This window comes from Oryctolagus cuniculus, chromosome 7, assembly GCF_051225735.1.
Source record: "Oryctolagus cuniculus isolate XC-2025 breed Fujian yellow rabbit chromosome 7, ASM5122573v1, whole genome shotgun sequence".
NCBI classification, from domain to species: domain Eukaryota; kingdom Metazoa; phylum Chordata; class Mammalia; order Lagomorpha; family Leporidae; genus Oryctolagus; species Oryctolagus cuniculus.
Genome location: NC_142873.1, coordinates 34,488,461 through 34,507,768, shown reverse-complemented (window position 1 = coordinate 34,507,768; position 19,308 = coordinate 34,488,461). Strand labels below are relative to the sequence as shown.

The window sequence follows — 19,308 nt, the reverse complement described above, 5'->3', positions numbered from 1 at the left end:
AGCTCTCAAAGTCAAAGCCTTCCCAACATAGCAACATCCTGGGCCATTTCTCATCGCCTGTATAGAGAGGGACCATCCCTCCAAAAGCTCCCATCCTAACAGCCATTCTGGGCTTTTGAGCAGAGTGCTTAAAGCACTGTGGTTCTAAAATTCCACACCACCTGTTCTTTCAGTTGTGGCCTCTCTGAGTCACATTCCATGGCCGTGTGCCGCAGCTGACTTGTGACACTGAGCCGAGTGTTTGACTCAGTGGGTGGGGGCAGGGAGGAAGGAGAGAGAAGAGAGGAGAAAAGCTGGGACTGGAGCTTTATCTGTCCTTAAGAGGGTCTAGCGACTCCCACCCTGGCACCAAGCAGCATGGCTCAGGACTAGAAGGCACCAGGGGCCTGCTCTAGACTGGGAAAGCACCAAGGCTTTTTCCTCCCTCAGACAAGCTTTCTTAGCTGTCCTCTCCCTTGGCTGTGTCTGCAGATGGGCTGCCTTCATGTTCCAAGGGTTCTTTCAGTGTGACTGTGGCAGAGGCCTCAGGCAGCTCACGGTGCAACCTTAACCCTTAACAGCCATCCCTCAGCTGTTCCCAGGCCAGGAGGAGCAAGGAGTGCAGCCCCAGGAGCAACTTCAAGGCTTGGTGTTCCTTGTCCCTGCGGATTCCTGGAATTTCAGCTTTTATTGTAAATCAGCTGACACTGTGTTGTATGCTGCGTAGCACCCCCTCCACCTGGCGTGAGCCTGTGGATTTGCAGCCTTCCTGTGACGGAGATCACACATTGGGTTTGGTTTCGCACGGCCAGGGTGACTTTTGATATTCAGCTGACACCCTTCCTTTGAGGAAGTTAGCGCATTTGATAAATTTTAAGCCTTTGACCCTCACAAATGTCCCTGGCAGATGGAGATGCAGGGGGATAAAGTGCCTTGACTAGCCATTTGATGTGCTTATTGCCTTTGGTTGTTCTCACTTTCATTTTGTTAAAAAAGTTGTTTGAGCATATGGGTTAGCAATATTCTGCTTTCATCTGATCAGTCCCATCTCTAGGGCTGCTTGTTTTCACTGTGCCTGTTTTCCTAGAACTCATGTGCATGTCCACCTATCCAAGAAGAGAAGTTGGTTGTGACAGAGTTCTGCACTCAGGAACCACGTGCAGGTCCATCTTGTAGAGACTGAGTTCCAGCGAGAGTAAGTGTCTTGCCAAGGGGACATGACTATAAATGACAAATGGCACCAAAAATAGAATCCAGGTATGAGCTTAGGCATTTCACTTGGCTCTCACCTGCTTTGTTTCTTGATTCGGCCTCAGACCAGGACGTTCATGGCGATGCTCCCTTTTCCAGTGTTGAGTGGTCCAAGTACGGTTCAGCAGTTGATCAGGAGATGGATCTCTTAGGAATGAAGCTGGAACTTACTACGGGAGAAGCTCAGAAGCTGTGACTGGGATTAGCACTGTAACCTTGTCCTGTGAGGTCTTTGTAGACAGTAAGTGCACATGGTATATGATAAGATTTGACTAGATATTTTTTTGTTAATCATGTTGAAAAAAGTTTCTTTATTTTATTTTATTTGAAAGGCACAATGACGAAGAGAGAGACACTGATCTTCTTTCCACTGGTTTACTCCCCAAATACCCACAACAGGCCTAAGCCGGGAGCCTGGAACTCCATAAGAGATTCCCATAAGGTTGGCAGAAACCCAAGTACTTGAGCCGTCATGTGCTGCCTCCCAGGCTGTGCATTAGCAGGAGGGCAGATTGCAACCAGAGGCGGGACTCAATCCCAGGCACTCAGACACGGGATGCTAACCCCCTGCACCACCATGCCAGACCCTGTGGTTCCTTTAGTATTGGCAAGGACTTAGTTAACATATGCTATTTGCCTTACAAAAAAATAGACATGATGAGATGTTCAAAGAAAACAGGACAAAAACATCTGCCTTCAAGGAGCTCCCAGTCTGCATGTGGAGACAGGACCCAGAGCCTTCTGCCCTGAGCTTGGACTGGTACCACTGTGACAGTTATGTGGCAAGAGGCCACCTCTGGATCTTCTGCCCAGTCCAGTTGTTTTCTGTGGAAGGATACAGCAGGTGCCTGCTGTGATGGAGGAGATGTCTTATTTTAAGATAAAGTATGGAAGCAGCTGATTGATGGATTATAAACTGGGAGGGCCCCGATAAAGCTTCATTCTGGGGGCATCAGTGTATTTCACAGGGAGCCTCCTGGGCATTAATTCTGCTGTTAATTTTGTTATTAGAGACCTAGCCAAACAAAGGGAGGTGGCAAAGCTCGAGGCTGGTTTAACCTTGATGAAACAGTGATTTCACCCAGGCTGATGTTCTCCATCTATCTTCATCCATCAAGGCACTGCTGAAATATGCTAATGAAGCCCGAAGAAGGAGCACCGAGCAGTGAAATGGGGCGTTTCAGACGCTCTCTGTACCCCTTATGACAGGACGCCGCCACTGACTGTCCAGATTTAGTAGAGAAGAGGAGCAGTGCTGACGTAGTACTGTGGCAGAGATAGAATATAAGAATATAGGTGGAGGGTCCATCTGGCAGAAAGGAAGGGGGAGACCAGAGATGTGCACCCCAGAATGGGACGGGTAAGCCTTTTGTGTGTGTGTGAAGGGCTTAGTTTCCTTCGTTCCTTAGTTTCCTTCATTCTCTTTGACCCACCCCCGTCCGTAGAAGAACCAGGTAAATGGTGTGCTGCAGACACTGAAGCTTTTTTGTTCATAAGTTCCAGAATGTGACCTCCCACTTTGCACCAAATCAAGTTACCTGTCACTGTGTCAGCTTGCATCACTGTGTTTGTTTCCAGTGGGTAAATGAGCTAACACCATGGGCTTTTTTCTTTAAAGTCACAATCTTCTGGGTACATAGTACATGGTGGGGCATACCACCAAGTTATTCTGATTATGATAATCCAACTAAATTCTGACATGTATCCTCCGTAGAAGTGAATTTATAACCTGCATTGTGTAGGTTAGATTTGAGAGGTTAGCTGCTACGTACCCAGTAAGTAGCATGGATGGTGTTCACATCTGGGTCCTTTGCTTGTACCTGCAGGGTCTGGCGGCTCTTACACAGGGGTTAGCTGGAAGCCCTGGTTACTGTTGAGAGTAGCTTCACTCACTTACCTGTTTGTATATTGTTTGGGTTCAGTAATATTAACTCCAGTATTCTGCTCACCAGTCCTTGTTTCCTAAATAGACCATAACCTCTCTGAGGTCAGAGGCAAGGCCCTCTCTTTCCAGTCACTCAAATGTTGATGATATCCCTAGCTCCTCTGTGCAGGACTTACTTAGGACCCTGTGCTTCTACTGGATGGTTAGGAAACCTGGCCAGTGGCTTTCTGGTTTTCATACCTTAGATGAAAGCTGTTGGAGATTTTGTCTTCTTCACAAGTTTACAGTCAAATTTTCTCTGCTTTCAGTTTATTGGTGGATCCACTTTTGGCTTCTTAGTAGTTCATTGGCTTCATCCTATATATAATGTCTGACCTCACAGAGAAAAAAAAGCAGCTAATTCATGTCATAATTGCTTTTTCAAATGTGTATTTATTTACATCTACTTGAAAGGCAGAGCAAGAAAGAGAAAGGTCGATCTTCCATCCACTGTTCACTGCCCAACTGCCAACAACAGCCAGAGCTGGACCAGACCAAATCCAGGAGCCTGGAATTCCATCTGGGTCTCCCACATGGCTGGCAGAGACCCAAGTGCCTGAATCATCATTTCCTGCCTCCCAGGCTGCATCAACAGGAAGCTAGATCAGAAGCAGAGGAGTCAGGACTCAAACCAGCCAACACGGGCTGTGGGCACCCCAAGTGGCAGCTTAACCCACCGGGCCACAAGGTCCACCCATCAGTATACTTACTAGAAAGCATCTTGGGACCAGTCTGCATTAGGAACTGTGTACAAAATCCTGTTGTCCCTAGGATCCTAGCCTGTTCCTCTACAGAAACCTGCCTGCCTTCTTTCCCAAGATCCAGACCCTAAACTATGAGGTGGTCTTAGGTGAACTTCCAAATCTCCAATGTCTATCAACTTAAAAAAAAAGTGACAACTATGGAAGCTAAAAAGAGGAAAAGATGGATTAAAATGATATTTAAATAAGATGCTAAGGAGCATCAGTTCCTTGAAACAGACTGCTAAAACAAAAGCTCTATCTTGGCCTGAAATCTATCCTGCCATTCATTAAATCAGTTCTGAACTTTGGGGACTCTAGGCTGGTATTCAAGAGTTAATAATGGAAGGCTTGGACCATCTAGGGCATTGTGTGGGTCAGGGTTGCTTGCCAAATGGTAACATCAGCCAGTGGAGTCAGTTGGGCTCTCCGTCTGGCAGATCTGTCTCTCTCAGCTGCTCCTCCTCCAGTTTCGAGTCTTGGAGTTCATATATAGTAAATCTAGCTCTTAATAAAGTCGTTTTTCAAATCTGACTTTGGATGAGGGACTGCTTTTTCTCCAAATGCAACAGCTGTTAAACATGGTGCATTGGGCACGGTGTATATCTCTTTGTTTAGTTTTGGGTTTTTAATATGAGCAGAGACATAAAGGAGTGAGAAGACTCTATCGATTTCTCTCTACCCATGAGGCAGGCACTGGGTTTGGAAATAAGGCCTCCAGCCTCCAAAGGCTTCTGGGCTCCCTGGGCCTCTTGCCCTTAAGGATGAAGCCCATTGTCCCCTAATAACCAGCACAGGGTTCCCTCTCCTATTGGTGAGATGGGATTGTGGAGCCCAAGGTGTCAGCCAGCAGAGGCCAGACCTTTGGCCCCTGTCTGTCCCCGCTACATGGGGAAAGGCAGTTTTGTGCCCTTGCTCTCTCAGCCTTCTGTCACCATCTCTGATCCCAATGCACTGGGGAGCATTAACTCCCTGCAGGGGAAAAAAAGTTCACAAAAGAAATGAATTATGCATATGGAATTCATTTCCTTGATGAATAGGGAATCTGAACAAACTCCATGGCTGTTTGATTTTAAGGCAGAGAGGAAGGAGGGGGATGAGGGCTAAGGAGTATAGTGGGGGTGATCAAAAAGAATTCGGAGCAAGAGAGGTGGAAGAAAAACCATGGCAGAAGGACTTGGGATGGAAACATTAGTGAGTGGCCCTTAAAAAATAGTTTATGGCCCATTATTCTTGTCAGTGCTCACACATACATGCATACAGCTACGTGTCTCACTCCCAGTTAATGTGCAAATTTATCTGCAGGGAAGTTGGAGGTGGTGGTAAGATTATACTGGGGAGAAATGGCAACACCAAAGTGATGGGACATGTGCACTAAAGTTTTGGGGTGATTTCTGACTGACTTCAGTGTGGATTAGCAGTGGGCACTTTGAATTTTGAGACAGGAGTGGTATGCTGGGCAGAGAACTGCATTTAGAAATAGAAGCCTCGGGTTTAAGCTCCGGCACATAGCGTGTGAGCTTGTGCAGGTCACTCCGTCTGTCTCAGCCTCAGTTATCGCATCTGTAAATGGGGACCATGACTATTGCTTTGTGCAAATGAAAGCGCTTTGATGAGTAACACAAAATGCAGACCTGAAGGGATTTTACATTTCTACCTGTGCCATCTCTTCCCGAGTGTCTTTCAGGTGTTCAGATCTAGTCTTTTCAGCAAGCTGGCATTTCTTTGGAGCAGAAAAGGAAGGGGCAGTTGATGCTGGAAAATTGTAATGGTTAGAGGAACATGCAAGTGAAGAAACAAGTGGGGATCTTATTATAATCCTCACTTCATCTTTATTATGAACATCACTGAAAAGACTCCATCTGATGTTTCAGGCAAATTCAGCTCCCCTGGTCGCTAGGTACTGCCGTATCACCAGGTGGATCTGTAGGAGAAAAGACACACACTAAGGAATCAGCTCCCAGTGCTTGCTGGATCTACTGTGTCCACCAGTATCAGCAAGAGGCCACCTCTCTCCTGGCTGCCAAAGACTGCCGATGCTTGCAAGGAGGAAATGGGACCAGGCTGACCTCTCACTCCTGATTATTGTTCATTATTCCTGGCTTTGGAATGAAGAGATGGCTTGGGGGATGCTAAGCCTTTGGGGTACTTAACAAGCAGAGAGTTACCTACACTCATGTATGCTCATTGGGATGTCCACCTGCTTTCCAAGAGATTGTTTTTGATTGTCTTGGGGGGCATAGATCCTATTTCAGGATTAAGTAGCTGCAGCAGGTGCAGCCGCACCATGTTTATTTCTTTCCCAATTTCAGTGCATGCAGTTTTTGTTTTGTTTTTTTTTTTTTTTTCACAGAAGTGTACTTGGTTTACAGCAAGCCCTTTTTATACATGGGACCTTATTCACAAGGTGGTTGTGTCCTTGGTGCCACCCACCACGGACTCTTAGTACCACTGTCTGTCCTACAGTGGAGTCATTTTTATTCTGTGTCCCACAGGGCCCCCAGAAGAGGTGGCAGTGTCCCAGACAATGAAGGGGGCCAAGCCTATGAGTCCTGGGCTCCCACCCCAATGTGAACCCCTGCATCTCTGTTTCATGGGCTTTATTGTTTTGACGTTATCAGTAAGAGTCGGCTTGTAAGAAATGTTTGAAACCCAGTGGTGCGAAGAGTAGACCAATACCTAGTGTGAATAATTTATTTGTTTATTAAGATTTTCATGGCCTTTCCTCTCAGAGCTCAAGGCGCAATGTGGAACACTTCAGACTGATAGCATTTAGCACCTAAGAATGAAGAGGGGGCAGTGGATGGGGAACACTGGAAAGCATGAGACAAGAGGGAAGGGGAAGAATCCAGTCCTGCCGTTGCCAGTAAGTTCTTGTCACTTCCCTCTCCCTGCCTCCTCCACAAACCAGAGGTGACCTCGCTGACCTTCCAAGCACTGCCCAGGGATGATGTTCCAGCCAGGTTGTGGAGCTTTCCTTTTTAGGTGGGCAGGCCTAACCTTTCTGCCAAGTCACTATAGTAATAAAAATGATAATAAAAATGTTTTTAATGTTATGCATAAACCTTTCAATAATGAGTATATTCAGTACAGAGTGCTTTTCAGTCCTTCTGCATGTTAAAATCACCTGGGGAACTTTTGCAAATTACCCCCATGCCTGGACCCAACCCTGGAAGCGAGAAATGAGACTGGGCATGTGCATATCCTCAGCTGGGGTTGTAAAATGCAGCCTTGGCACTCTGGGGATGGTGGCCAAGAAGGGGAGCTTGAGATTGCCCAGGAAAGGAAGGGAAAGGCTTTTTACAGGGATGTGATTTTAAGTGCTTCCCCACTGTGGGGAAGGGAATTTAGAACTCTTCTCTGAAGTTACCAAGCAATAGCTTCCTCCTGTAGTAAACACAGTGTAGTCCATGTGGGTCCTGTAGCTCACTTGTCACCCACGGCAAGGCCAGGGAACATGCTGAGATGTTGCATCCTCCCCTTTGGACATCTTTCCATTATGTGGCTCCCAGTGCAAACTTCAACCACATTTTGCATGTTCTAGAGATATTGCACTGATAGCTTTAAGCTGCATGTAGCAGAGATGTTGGTCTTGTGCAGAGGAGGAGAGGCCGCATCATTTGAGCAGGGTTCCCAAACTTATCGGCAACGGAGAGGGGCACCAAACCAGTTCCTCTCATGCTGAAGCCACCCCACTGTGCTCACGGCCTCTCAGAATGGTGCCAGCCATCTCCTGTTGGTGGGAAGGCTGTTGGCTTGCTTCTTTCAGATAGGTGAGAAAATACAAGGGGAGAAATCAGCCTCTGCAGCAATTACCTTGAAGACGGAGCCAGGCCCTGTTGTGTAATCAGAACATGTGCAGAAGCAGGGCCCTCCAGCCTCAGGGCAGCCTTACAGTTCCTACAGGGCCAAAAGAAATAAAACTGTGGCACTGCCCAAATGTGAAAAGTAGGGGAGCCCTGCTTTCCAAATAACCATGGTGCCTCTCATGTCGCTGGTGTCACTTAGGCTCTCTGCTACCTTCGTTTCAACGTGGCAGGCCTGCACAGTGTCTCCTTTGTGTCTTTGGTGGACTCCTGGACTCACCTTCAGGTGGCCCATGCTAGATTATGCTAGAATGTGCTAGAATGTGCTGGCCTTCAGATCTGGTTCAGGCCTGTCATAGAGCCATGCTCTTAATCATTCCACTTACTGCCTTCCAGAACAAATGGACTGTGTGTGTCTCCTTCCCTTAACAAAGTAGTCTATAATCATATTTTCTAGCTTAAAACAAAATTAGTCTTTTAAATGTAAAACATTTCTAAAGCACTTTTATTAATGGATCACTTTCCTTCAGGGATTGTGGTGCTTAGTATGAGCTGCTAAATCATCAATTTTCATGCCATCTAGGGAAGGAAGGTGTTAACTGTTTTTCAGTGCACACAAAACTTGTTGAGAGTCTCCAAGTTTAACCCCAGGACCTGATTGACAAAATTGTCATAGCTCCCAGGAAAGATGATGTCTCAAATCTATTCCTGCTTTTGCAGTGCGCCAGGCAAACAGGCAATTTTCCTGTAGCAGTTGTCCATCCCTGTGGCTCGCAGTGTCTGCCGTTTGCTTCCTTGATTGTAGCCTCTAGCCTCAAGCTCAAGGAGTGGCCTGTGTGCTGCACCTGGCCTCCCCAACCCTTTGCACCTTGCAGCAGACCCTGTAACAAACTGCCCGGGTAGCTTTTTTTGCTCCCACCTCTTGTTCGTGTGTGAATAGGCAAACTTAGATCAGGCAAATGACCAAGCCGGGCTTGGTCTGAGTTTGAATTCTGACCTTGAGGCAGCCTTCCCATACTTCCCCTTATGAACTCCCTTTAATGCCACTTAATAAAACATGACAGCCTGCCTCTCCCTTCTCATATGAATGCTGCCAGCTTTCGGGGGGGGGGGGGTTCCTTGAACACGTTGCTTGAAAAGTCCATGGCCAGAGAAAATAATGGTCCTTGGCTTTGAAAGTGTGGGCTGTGCTCACCAAGTCCTCTCTCTGAGGAAGATGGGAAAAGGACTGGAAGGAGCATAGGAGGTAGCTCACAGCTATGGCTACAGGACTCTGGGCATTAAGAAAAACGTAGTGCTGAGGATGCCTGCCCTAGGCTTCCCACTGTGGCCAGCCCGAATGGCGACAGCCCTATGTGGAGGGGAGGAAGCCACTGGAAATAGGCTTATTTCTATGGGAAGAGAAGGTGGCCTTGATTTCGACTGATCCCAGCCAGTTCATTTCTAATGCGTGTTTTGGAGAAGAGAAGGCTCTTCTCCCAACCCCCAGGCCTTCCTTGCCAGTTAACCCGGCTGGACAACCTGGGAACTGGGAACAGGGCCCTTGCTCTGGTAACTACACATGTGAAGGACTTTGCCCAGAGTGGGTGTAGCTCCTGCTGCCCTGCCATCTAGGCCCTGCTGTCTGAATTTCATTGTCAGCCTGCTCGCCCTGCACCTCCACCTCCAGGAGGAGACCGTGTGCAGGAGGCGGCATGTTTATTCCTTCTCCGCTCGCTCTGCTCTTTCTCCTTTTTCCTTCTTCCAGGCTTCCCTGGGGTCACATGCAGAGGTGGAGTTACAGTGGTTGACTGTGGGGGGAATCAGTCCAGAACGCTGGGGAGTGGGAGGGAGGAAGAGGAGAAAACTGCACCGGTCGCACAGCCCAGGCCCAGCCCCTCCTGCCTCAGCCTCCTTGGACCTCTGAAGGCGGGTGATGAGTTTGGTTTCCGCCAACATTGAACTGATAAATGAAATTTGTATGTTAAAACAATGATAATCTAATTGTATTTTCTTTCCTTCTTCCCCATCCACAATTCTGTCTCCCTCCCACCCCACCCCCTCTCCCCCTTACTCACTCTTCAGCTTTGGGGAAGGGAGGGTGGGGGCGGCGGGGAGGGGGAGGCTTCGCAAGCTGTCGGTTTGCATTGTGCGGACCGGGAAAGGTCTCTACCTGGCTCATTTTGTCCCCTTTGCTTAGGCTGTCACTGCTGACAGTCCTCATGTTTATTTCATCTCGCGTGGTGGCTGTCTCGTTTCCCTACCCTCCGATGTCATTAACGCACAGAGAGCGGGCCCTGCAGTGTTGAGCCTAATGAATTCCGCTGTGGCTGCTCTGCTCCCCACCTAGTTACCAAAGCTCAAGGTGTCAAATTAAACCCAGCCTAGAGAGAAAGAGAAAGTGCAGGAGAGAAGCAAGAGCAGGGGAAGAGGAGGGAGGTGTGGAGAACATATACACAACCCTCCTGCCAGCTGAAGGTGGGGGCAGACGAAGAAAAGAGGGGAGTGGGGCAGAGAGGGACACCCCAGATAAGTGACTTCCCCTGGCCAAGTCGGCTTCAAGCCAGGTGACATGCAGGCCTCTCTGTGGGACCTAATGACCTGTTCCTCCCGGGTGGGGTTTTGTACCTTGGCCTTAGGCATTGGTTTGTTGCTTTTTCCTTATTGTCTGATTGATTTATTTTCATGGTTTATGCAGATTGGGCACCTTCCAAAGCAGACAGAGTAGCTACAGAGCAGTTAGAGGTTATGGAGGGAGGTGTGTGTGTGTGTGTGTGTGTGTGCATGCACGTGTGTGTAAGGAGAAGTGGAGGCCAAATGTGAACTCCTGGTTTTGCGGCTCTGGTCAGATGCAGACATTCATGTTTAGCAATGCTAGATGAAAGCATCACATCAATTTAAATAACGCAGCAGGGGTGCTTTCTGGCAAATTTCCCTCCCTTGCACCCCACTCTACTTGGGCAATACTGACTTGCTTCATTTTTTCTATATATTATTGGCTTTATCTTTGGAGCATTTTGTTTGCGATGGCCATGAATCGGTCAGGTTGTCCCATTCTACAGATGAGGAAAATGAGGAGTAGAGATGTTAATTCACTTGCTCAAGGTATTAGAGAAGGAACATGAGAGAACAAGGCTTACGTATCAGGTCCTCGGTTTCCAAAATTTCATGTAATTTCTTTATCTTTAAATGCCCTGGACTTTATCAAGAGGTGGGAAGAGGTTGGCAATTAAGAAACTTGTGAATTTTAAAAATTGAATGAAATTTGGACATAGTAAAATGAAGAGATCTGAAGTAATGAGTTTGATGTGTTCTCACAAGTGAATATACTCATGTAATCTATACCTTGGTTGAGAGGGAAAACACCTTACATCACCCTGGAAAGTTTCTCTTTGCCCTTTCTGCTTCCATTAAACTCCTCTCCCAGTACAACACAACAGTTGTTCTAACTTTTATCATCACACCTCTTCAAAGAGTTCATGACAGCAAAACCAGTAATGCATGAATTTCAAAAATTTTTGCACTGAAATAAACTTCTCTCAATTCTGTTTTTCCATGAACATTCTGAAGTACCCTTGTGTCTGATTTCTGCCTCGTTAAGTGTTCTATGAGTGGAATCATGCAGTTTTTACTGTTTGTGCCAGGCTTTTGTTCATCGCACTGTTTCTTTTCTTTTCCTTCTTTCTTTCTTTCTTTCTTTCTTTCTTTCTTTCTTTCTTTCTTTCTTTCTTTCTTTCTTTCTTTCTTTCTTTCTTTCTTTTTACTTACTTGACAGGTAGAGTTACAGACAGCGAGAGAGAGACAGAGAGAAAGGTCTTCTTTCTGTTGGTTCACTCCCCAAATGGCTACCATGGCCAATGCTGCGCCGATCCAAAGCCAGGAGCCAGGTGCTTCTTCTTGGTCTCCCATACAGGTACAGGGGCCCAAGCACCTGGGCCATCCTCCACTGCTATCCCAGGCCACAGCAGAGAGCTGGACTGGAAGAGGAACAATTGGGACTAGAGCCTGGCGCCCATATGGGATGCCAGTGCTGCAGGCAGAGGATTAACCAAGGGAGCCACGGCGCTGGCCTCCATATTGTTTCTTGAAACTTATCTGTGTTCTTGCTTGCATCATAGTGGCTTTTTATTGCCAAGTGGGGATTCTGTTGTAGGATTATACTGCAGTTTAATCACTTGTGTGTTTTTTTAATAAACAAAGTCTTTCTACAATAATTTGATGTTTAGATGCAGTTTTTCAAGAGTTTTGGAGCACATGGTGGTCAACTGGCCCTGACTACGTTGGTTTCAGTGACAACCTGTACCACTGACCAGAGGGATGGGTAGACTGAGGGTAAACAACCTCTCACACCCAGCCCACAAACCCTTGCCTTCAGTGGTTTAGGACTTACTTTTCTCTTTGTTTGGGGTTCATTCTCTGGTTCATTGTTTTTTGATATCTATGATAAAAGGTGTCACAATGGAATGGAAGTTTCCTTCTTCTTTGGAGTTTTTGATGTCGAATGTTGGTTTAATTTTATTTTTTAAAAGTTTTTTTTTTTCATTTATTTGAAAGGCAGTTACAGAGAGTCGCTCCCCAAATGGCTGCAATGGCCAGGGCTGGGCTGGGCCAAAGCCAGGAGCCAGGAGCTTCACCCAGTTCTCCCAAATGGGTACAGGGGCCCAAGAACTTGGTCCAATTTGTGATGCTTTCCCAGGCATGTTAGCAGGGAGCAAGATTGCAAGTGGAACAGCTGGGACCCTAACCAGCACCTGTATGGGATGCTGGCATTGCAGGCAGCAACTTAACCCATTGTGCCACAATGCCAGTCCCTACTGTTGATTTAAAAATTCTGTTCTTCCTTCTCAAGATTAAAATGCAGTTTTATTTTTGGGAATGTTCTACCATTTTCTTTCCAAATAGTAGAGACATCTCAGGGACATCACAAACTGGAAGTAGAAACCTTGATATTCTATAAACACAATGTGTTGGGGGTAGGTGTCTAACTATAACATCCCCAATTTTTAGATAGGGACCATCTGGAAAACATCCCTGAACTAAGACTTTTTGGCACTTAGAATAGCAAGAAAAATCTTGGTTTTCTGACTTAAAACCAAGTAGTCTGCCCTGAACCAAGACGATAGTGTGTATGTGTATGTTGTACGTATTTCTAAGATTCCTGGGGGTCCATTCTTTGGTACCCTGGTTAGAATTAACATCATCACACACCAGTGCTCAGGTTTCCTTGATTTTGAAGTATTATGGGATGTGGTCATCTCCAGGACATTCATTGCCTCAGCCATGCACATTGAAGTAGGAACAGGATCAAGAAAAGTTTGGAAAGATGGAGACAAATGAGAAATGCTGAAATTTTTTACAAAAATGTTTGTTTATCTGAGAGGCAGAGCTACAGAGAAAGAGAAAGAGAGACAGAGAGAAAGTTCTTTCATCTGCTGGCTCACTCCCCAAATGGTCGCAGGACCAGGGCTGGGCTAAACTAAAGCCAGGAGCCAAGAGCTTCCTCGCTGGGTATCCCATGTGGGTGCAGGGGCCACAGCCTTCCCAGGCACAGTAGCAGGAAGCTGGATGGGAAGTGGAGCAGCCTGGGCTCAACCGGCACCCATATGGGATGCCGGAGCTACAGGCTGTAGCTTTAATCCGCTGATCCACAGTGCAGGCCCTGAAATGCTGGAATTTAAATTCTTTCCTTTTTATTTATTTTTATTTTTAAAAAATTCTTTCCTTTCTAAATCTTTCTGTGGTGATGTTTGCTTTCTAAAGAGTCAATGGAGGCCGGCACTGCAGCTCACTAGGCTAATCCTCCGCCTGTGATGCTGGCACCCCAGGTTCTAGTCCCGGTTGGGGTGCCTGATTGTGTCCCAGTTGCTCCTCTTCCAGTCTAGCTCTCTGCTGTGGCCCAGTAAGGCAGTGGAGGATGGCCCAAGTCCTTGGGCCCTGCACCTGCATGGGAGGTCAGGAGGAAGCACCTGGCTCCTGGCTTCAAATTGGCACAGCGCACTGGCCGTAGTGGCCATTTGGGGGATGAACCAGCAGAGGGAAGACCTTTCTCTCTGTCTCTCTCTCACTGTCTAACTCTGCCTGTCAAAAAAAAAAAAAAAAGGAAAGGCAAATGGCCTGAGAGTAGAGTAACTAGGAGGAATTTAGCTATAATTAGTCAACAACTGTAGGTGGATAATGTAATCAATCTGGTACACTCAAATATTTTAGAAACGATATTTTTGAGTCAAAAATAAGGCACTTGTTTTCATATTAATTAATTAGAAATTGGGCTCCTCAGTATAATGAAAAGCTCTTAGGATCTATTGATAGAGTATTCAGTGGTAAAATGTGTCATATATGGGTGGGCATTGTACCACAGCAGGTGCAGCTGCCACGTGGGACTCTCACATCCCATATTGAAATGTTGATTTGAATCCTCTTCTTGTTTCTGATCCAGCTTCTTGCTAATGCTGTTGGGAGGCAGTGGATGATGGTCCCAGTTCTTGGGTCCCAGCTATGCAAGTGGGAGAACCAGATTCAGTTTTGGGCTCCTGGCTTCAGTTGAACTTTTGACTGTTGTGGGCATTTGAGGCATGAACCAACAAGTGGAAGATCTCTCTGAATCTCTCCCTCTCTCTCCTGCCACTCTGACTTTCACATAAATAACTCTTTAAAAAAAATGTGTCATGCAAATATTGGTCTACTCTATGTGTAATTATGTAACTCTGGCCAGGCAGTTGAGGCAAATATGGAAACTTAGAAATGCAGCAGGCAAAGCTCTGTAGCCTAACAAAAATCTCATTCATAATAGCTAATAGAATCAGGGATCTTTTCCAAATAAATGATAATTCAGAAGGCAAATGGCTTAGTACACCTCTTGGAAAATTTTGTCTCAGCCTTATTTGCTTTTTTGAGTCTGTGTTGTTTTAAATAACACAATCTATATGTTGCAGAGTTAAAATTAAAATAATAGTAGAACCCATGTCATCTGGGTTCAGCCTGCCAGTAATGCTGAGCATCTCCATTTCCCTGAAACTAATTTATAAAAAATATTTCTTTACAGCACACCCAGACTAAGTAGACCTCCAAATCTATATGGAACCACAACACATCTATTTTCTTCATTTTAGACAAATTATAAGGAGAAAACTGTCTGGACCTTGGCTGAAACATGGCATGCCATTTGATGCCACTGGAGGATTTGTGGTGTCAACTTAAGATTGACTGATGGACACAGAGGACATGAGGAAGGGGAAAAAAACCACCTTCTTAATGAATGTGAAATAAAAAGTAGGAAGGAAAATAAAGTGCCAAAACGTACATGAAACTTCTAGAATCTGACTAAAGATGTATGAGGTTTCCAGAGGTCAGCTCTATAAGTGGTATATTATTGTATTATTATACTTTCCATTAGATATATGTATGAAGCAATTATGGTGTACTATGCATAAATGATAAGATTTTTCATCATCTGATGACCCAAGTGTGAGTGTATGAGTGGGTTAACTATGAATTATATGTCTGACACCAGGTCTGTGTTTAAAAACACATAAAAATAAGTCTCCCATGTGGGCTGTTTGGCTCAAGCAATGTTAATACAACACATTCCAGCCCAAATAAGGGCATAATTTGAATAAAGCAAAACCACACAATGGGGTATATGGATACTGTTTTCCATAGAATGGAAAAATTACAGGAACATATGTGAAGATATTTAAAAAAAAAAAAGTAGTTGGCTCCAGGAGGTGAGCATTTGAAATATGTAGTGGCTGAAGGATATCAGAATGGAGCCAGTCTGTCAGGGACCAGGTACTTCCACCTGCTTTGTTTAAACATTTGTTAGGATTTTGGAGGTATACCATGCATTGGTATCTATTCAGAAGGTGGAGACATCTGCTGTCTGTCATGTGCTTGGGAGATGTTTATCTCGACAGGCAATAATAACGTAGTAAACCAAACCTCATATTATCATGATGCATTAAAACTAGATTAAGAGAAGCAATAAAATCAAAATACAGTAAATGAAATATGCTTTATTTGTTTTTTATCTATATGAAAGCAGAGTGAGAGACAGACATAAAGACAGAGAGAGATCGTCCATCCACTGGTTCACTCCTCCAATGCCAGCAACAGCTGGGGCTGGGCCAGTCCAAATCCAGGAGATAGAACTCAATCCATGTCTCCCAAGGACTTGAACCATCACTTGCTGTCTCCCAGGGTGTACGTCAGCAGGAAGCCATATCATTTGGGTGCAGATCCAAGACTTGAGGCCAGGCAGTGTGATGTGGGATGTCGGTGCCCCGAGCTGTGTCATAAGTGCTGCAGCAAACATCGGTTCCTGATGTGGAGTGCATTTTACAATGCACCTTCTCGCTCAACATTAGTTGATTTAAGTAGGCCTATTATTTCTTTTTTGGGGGGTGGTATGCTCTAAAACAACAGAGCCCCAGTTCTATTTAGATAGGGTGGTGTAGGATAGAAATGTTCTTTTCTCTACCTGAGTTAGATTTTCTGACTTACTGCCTTTCATTTGCTCATCTGATCTGTGGGTAGCCCATCCAATGTGCATGCTGTCAGGGAAAGAAAGGTGATGGACAGATGGTCCCAGAATTAAACAAAGTCCTGGTGCTCCTGCCAGTCTGTGGCTTTTAGACTGGCTTCCTGCTAAGGCACCTTTGTCAAGGTTCTTTCCAGCAGCCTCAGTGTCATCGTGGCTGGCATTTGTGTCCCAGCATCAGGCAGCTTCTAGGGGAGAAGGGAGACAGATGTGAAGATCGGCAGGTGAGTGGTGGATGAGGAGACCTAAAATTCAAAGGTTAGATCTTTTCTCTCTAACTCTTACTAGAATTTAGAAGTTGTGGTTATTTCACCAATAAAAAAAAAAGAAGAAGAAAAGGAAGGAAAAAAAGGAGAGCTGTAGTAGGGTAGACTCATCTGCCCTTATGATCTATTCTAGTCCTCCATTCAATTCACGATTTAGCTCCCTTGTAAATGTGGCTCTGTACCCAGACACCAGTAAAGCAAATGCTGTCAACTCTAAAGGTCCTCAGTAGCCTGGGGTGAGCTCAACCGATTGAAAACTGCTTTTTATCTGCTGTGGTCGTAGGTATTTCTGGCACTTTCAGTTCTTAGAAAGGCATCTAAGAATGGCCAAAATAAGTACAGATAATTGCTAGAGATAAAATGCTAGAGATCTATTAATATAGATAATTGCTGTGACAATTCCTCAGCATCAAAAGCTTTGGAGCCACAGCTGTTTCCCTGGAAATTCACTTGATATCCCTGAGTGTATGTGACAGTACATAAGTATATACACAGTAGGGGGTCGTGGCAGTAGTATTGGTGTGTAGAGTCAAATTCAGGATTGGCATTCTAGCTTTGCTACATATCTATACATAAGGCCAATCTTTATACCTTGGAAGGCTATTTAACCTCTAAAACCTTCAGATTATTAATCTTTAAAATGGAAATTTTAATAGCTACCTTATAATCATAGCAGCTAATATTTATTAAGCATGTATATGCCAGACAGTGTTGTAATTACTTTACCTATATTACCTATTTTATTACTTGCTACAGCCTTCTGTATAGAGGCTCTTCTTATCCCCGTGTATAACGAGGAATAAAAGGGAAGTGGAGTAACTTGCCTCAGGCTGGAGAGCTGGGGTTTGATCCCAGCCTGTGATTTCCAAGTCCTTGTCTACCTTCCAGTGCTGCACCAGCATTATTCTGAGGAGCAATGGCAATCGCATGGATCACTCAGGTAGCACAGGGCCAGGTGGGTAGGAGGCACATAGAAAGTGTGCCCTCATTCACCACCCCAGGCCTGTACAGTGAACACTGCGATGTGCACACAGAGAGGGAATTTTTTTTTTTCCCTAAAGATTTCGGAATTAGGTTTGCTGCTTCAAGCTCTAGAAATCACCTCCTCAGAGTGTGCCCAGATCTGAAGACATACAGTGACACCCATCATTTCACCTGGGAAGTTGCCATTCTGAATTCTGCATCCCGATCCCCTGGAGGTGCGGGGGGCACAGCTGGAGGGCATCCACAGATCTTTTCAAGTTTTTTTTTTTCAAAGATTTTATTTATTTATTTGAGAAGTAGAGTTACAGACAGAGAGGGAGAGACAGAGAGAGAGGACTTCCATCCGCTGTTCACACCCCCAATGGCTTCAATGACTGGACCTAAGCCAATCCAAAGCCAGGAGCCAGGAGCTTCTTCCAGGTCTCCCACGTGGGTGCAGGGGCCCAAGCACTTGGGCCATCATCTGCTGCTTTTCCAGGCCATTGCAGAGAGCTAGATCAGAAGAGGAGCAGCCAGGACACGAACCAGTGCCCATATAGGATGCTGGCACTGCAGGTGGAGGCTTAGCACACACCACAGTGTGCTGGCCCAGATCTTTTCAAGTTTTAAGTTTGCATTTATCTGCCCCTTTCTCACTGGGACCATAACTCCTCTCCTTTCATCTTCAATGTTTAGGTTCTACAAGAACCAGAATTTCACCTTCTATGAGTGTTTCCATTGTATCCCCCAAAGCACCTCATGTAGTACCAAGCATTTGCTCAACCAAGTGAGGTCCTTCGTGTGCGTAAAGGGAAACTGAGGCTTGCACAAGGAAGCAGCTGAGTCTGGGAGGGGCGTTGTCTGCTGTTTGAAGGGATTGCGTCATTGAGAAGAGCACTGTCTGACTGTAGAGCTGCCTCTCTCCACCTCCTCAACCCCTGCACCCCCTTCCCTCTCCTCTGCAGCAGCCTGGGCGAGAGCACTTAGCACTCCGTGCTTTGCAAAGCGCTACCCAACCTGGAATTTGGAGGGAGGTAAACAGAGAGACAGGATGACTACAGCTGCTCGAGAGATGGCAGCAGATTCAAGGATAGTGGGGTGGCAGGGATCACTCCCCAAGAGCAGTGCCGGTATCAGTCCCCTAACAGACTTCCTGTGGTAGTGCCTTGGCTGTGCTTTCAGCTGCCTGGGCTTATTCTTCTGAGCTTGATTCCCCAGGCTTCCCATTGACTCTCTGAGACTCTGCCTATCTGTCTAATACATTCTTTTTCTGGGTAGGTGAGCTGGAGTCCATTCCTCTTGTTTGCAATAAGCACCTTGAGTGGTAGAAGAGGTTTAGGAGAGAACCCAATACAGCCTGAGAAATTGTTTCCCAAAGGAAAATGAGGAGGAGGCTGGGGGTAGTTTTCTCCAGGGTAGATGATGATAAGGACAAGGTTCTGTGGCAGACTGGAGAAGGATTGCACCTGGCTTTGAAATACAAGGGCACGTTGTCCAAACCTGAAATACTGGTTTGTGCTTTGAATGCAGCCTTTTGGGGACCTTGCCTATGCAGGACAAGCTGGGGCCTGGAGCTTTGGGGAACTCACGTTGGGTTTGAAAAGCAGCTGCCTAGAGGCCAAGGGGTCTCAGCTGCAGCTGACAGGCCAGCACTGGGACTCAAAACACCTGCCCGGTGAGACTGGCGAAAGATCAAGGCCACTTTAGGGATTGCTTTTTGGGAAAAAAGTGTAGGATTGCCGCTGTTCCATGCGTTTCCTTTATGCTAACTTGCTGCTCCTTGTTACCTTGTCAGCTAGATAAAACCAAGGTTGGTTGTAGCAACACCAGCAGAGGAAGAAGGAAGTGGTTTTGTCTAGAGGTC

At 45.9% G+C, this 19,308-nt stretch overlaps 1 protein-coding gene and 2 long non-coding RNA genes across 11 annotated transcripts in view; 2 read left to right on the top strand and 1 right to left on the bottom strand.

The window, feature by feature from the left end:
* Positions 1-19,308, top strand: part of PBX1 (PBX homeobox 1) — a 332,058-nt gene that overhangs the window by 79,856 nt on the left and 232,894 nt on the right. The gene's annotated exons all lie outside the window — the stretch shown is intronic.
* Positions 969-4,061, top strand: LOC149125405 (uncharacterized). The gene is made up of 3 exons (XR_016210453.1): positions 969-1,236; positions 1,330-1,471; positions 1,563-4,061. It is a non-coding gene; the product is annotated as an uncharacterized LOC149125405 (long non-coding RNA).
* The window catches only part of LOC149125402 (uncharacterized), a 518,945-nt gene continuing 512,680 nt past the window's right edge, over positions 13,044-19,308 (bottom strand). Inside the window, exon 2 of the long non-coding RNA XR_016210452.1 lies at positions 13,044-13,721. This is a non-coding gene — a long non-coding RNA (uncharacterized LOC149125402). The remainder of the gene's footprint in view (positions 13,722-19,308) is intronic.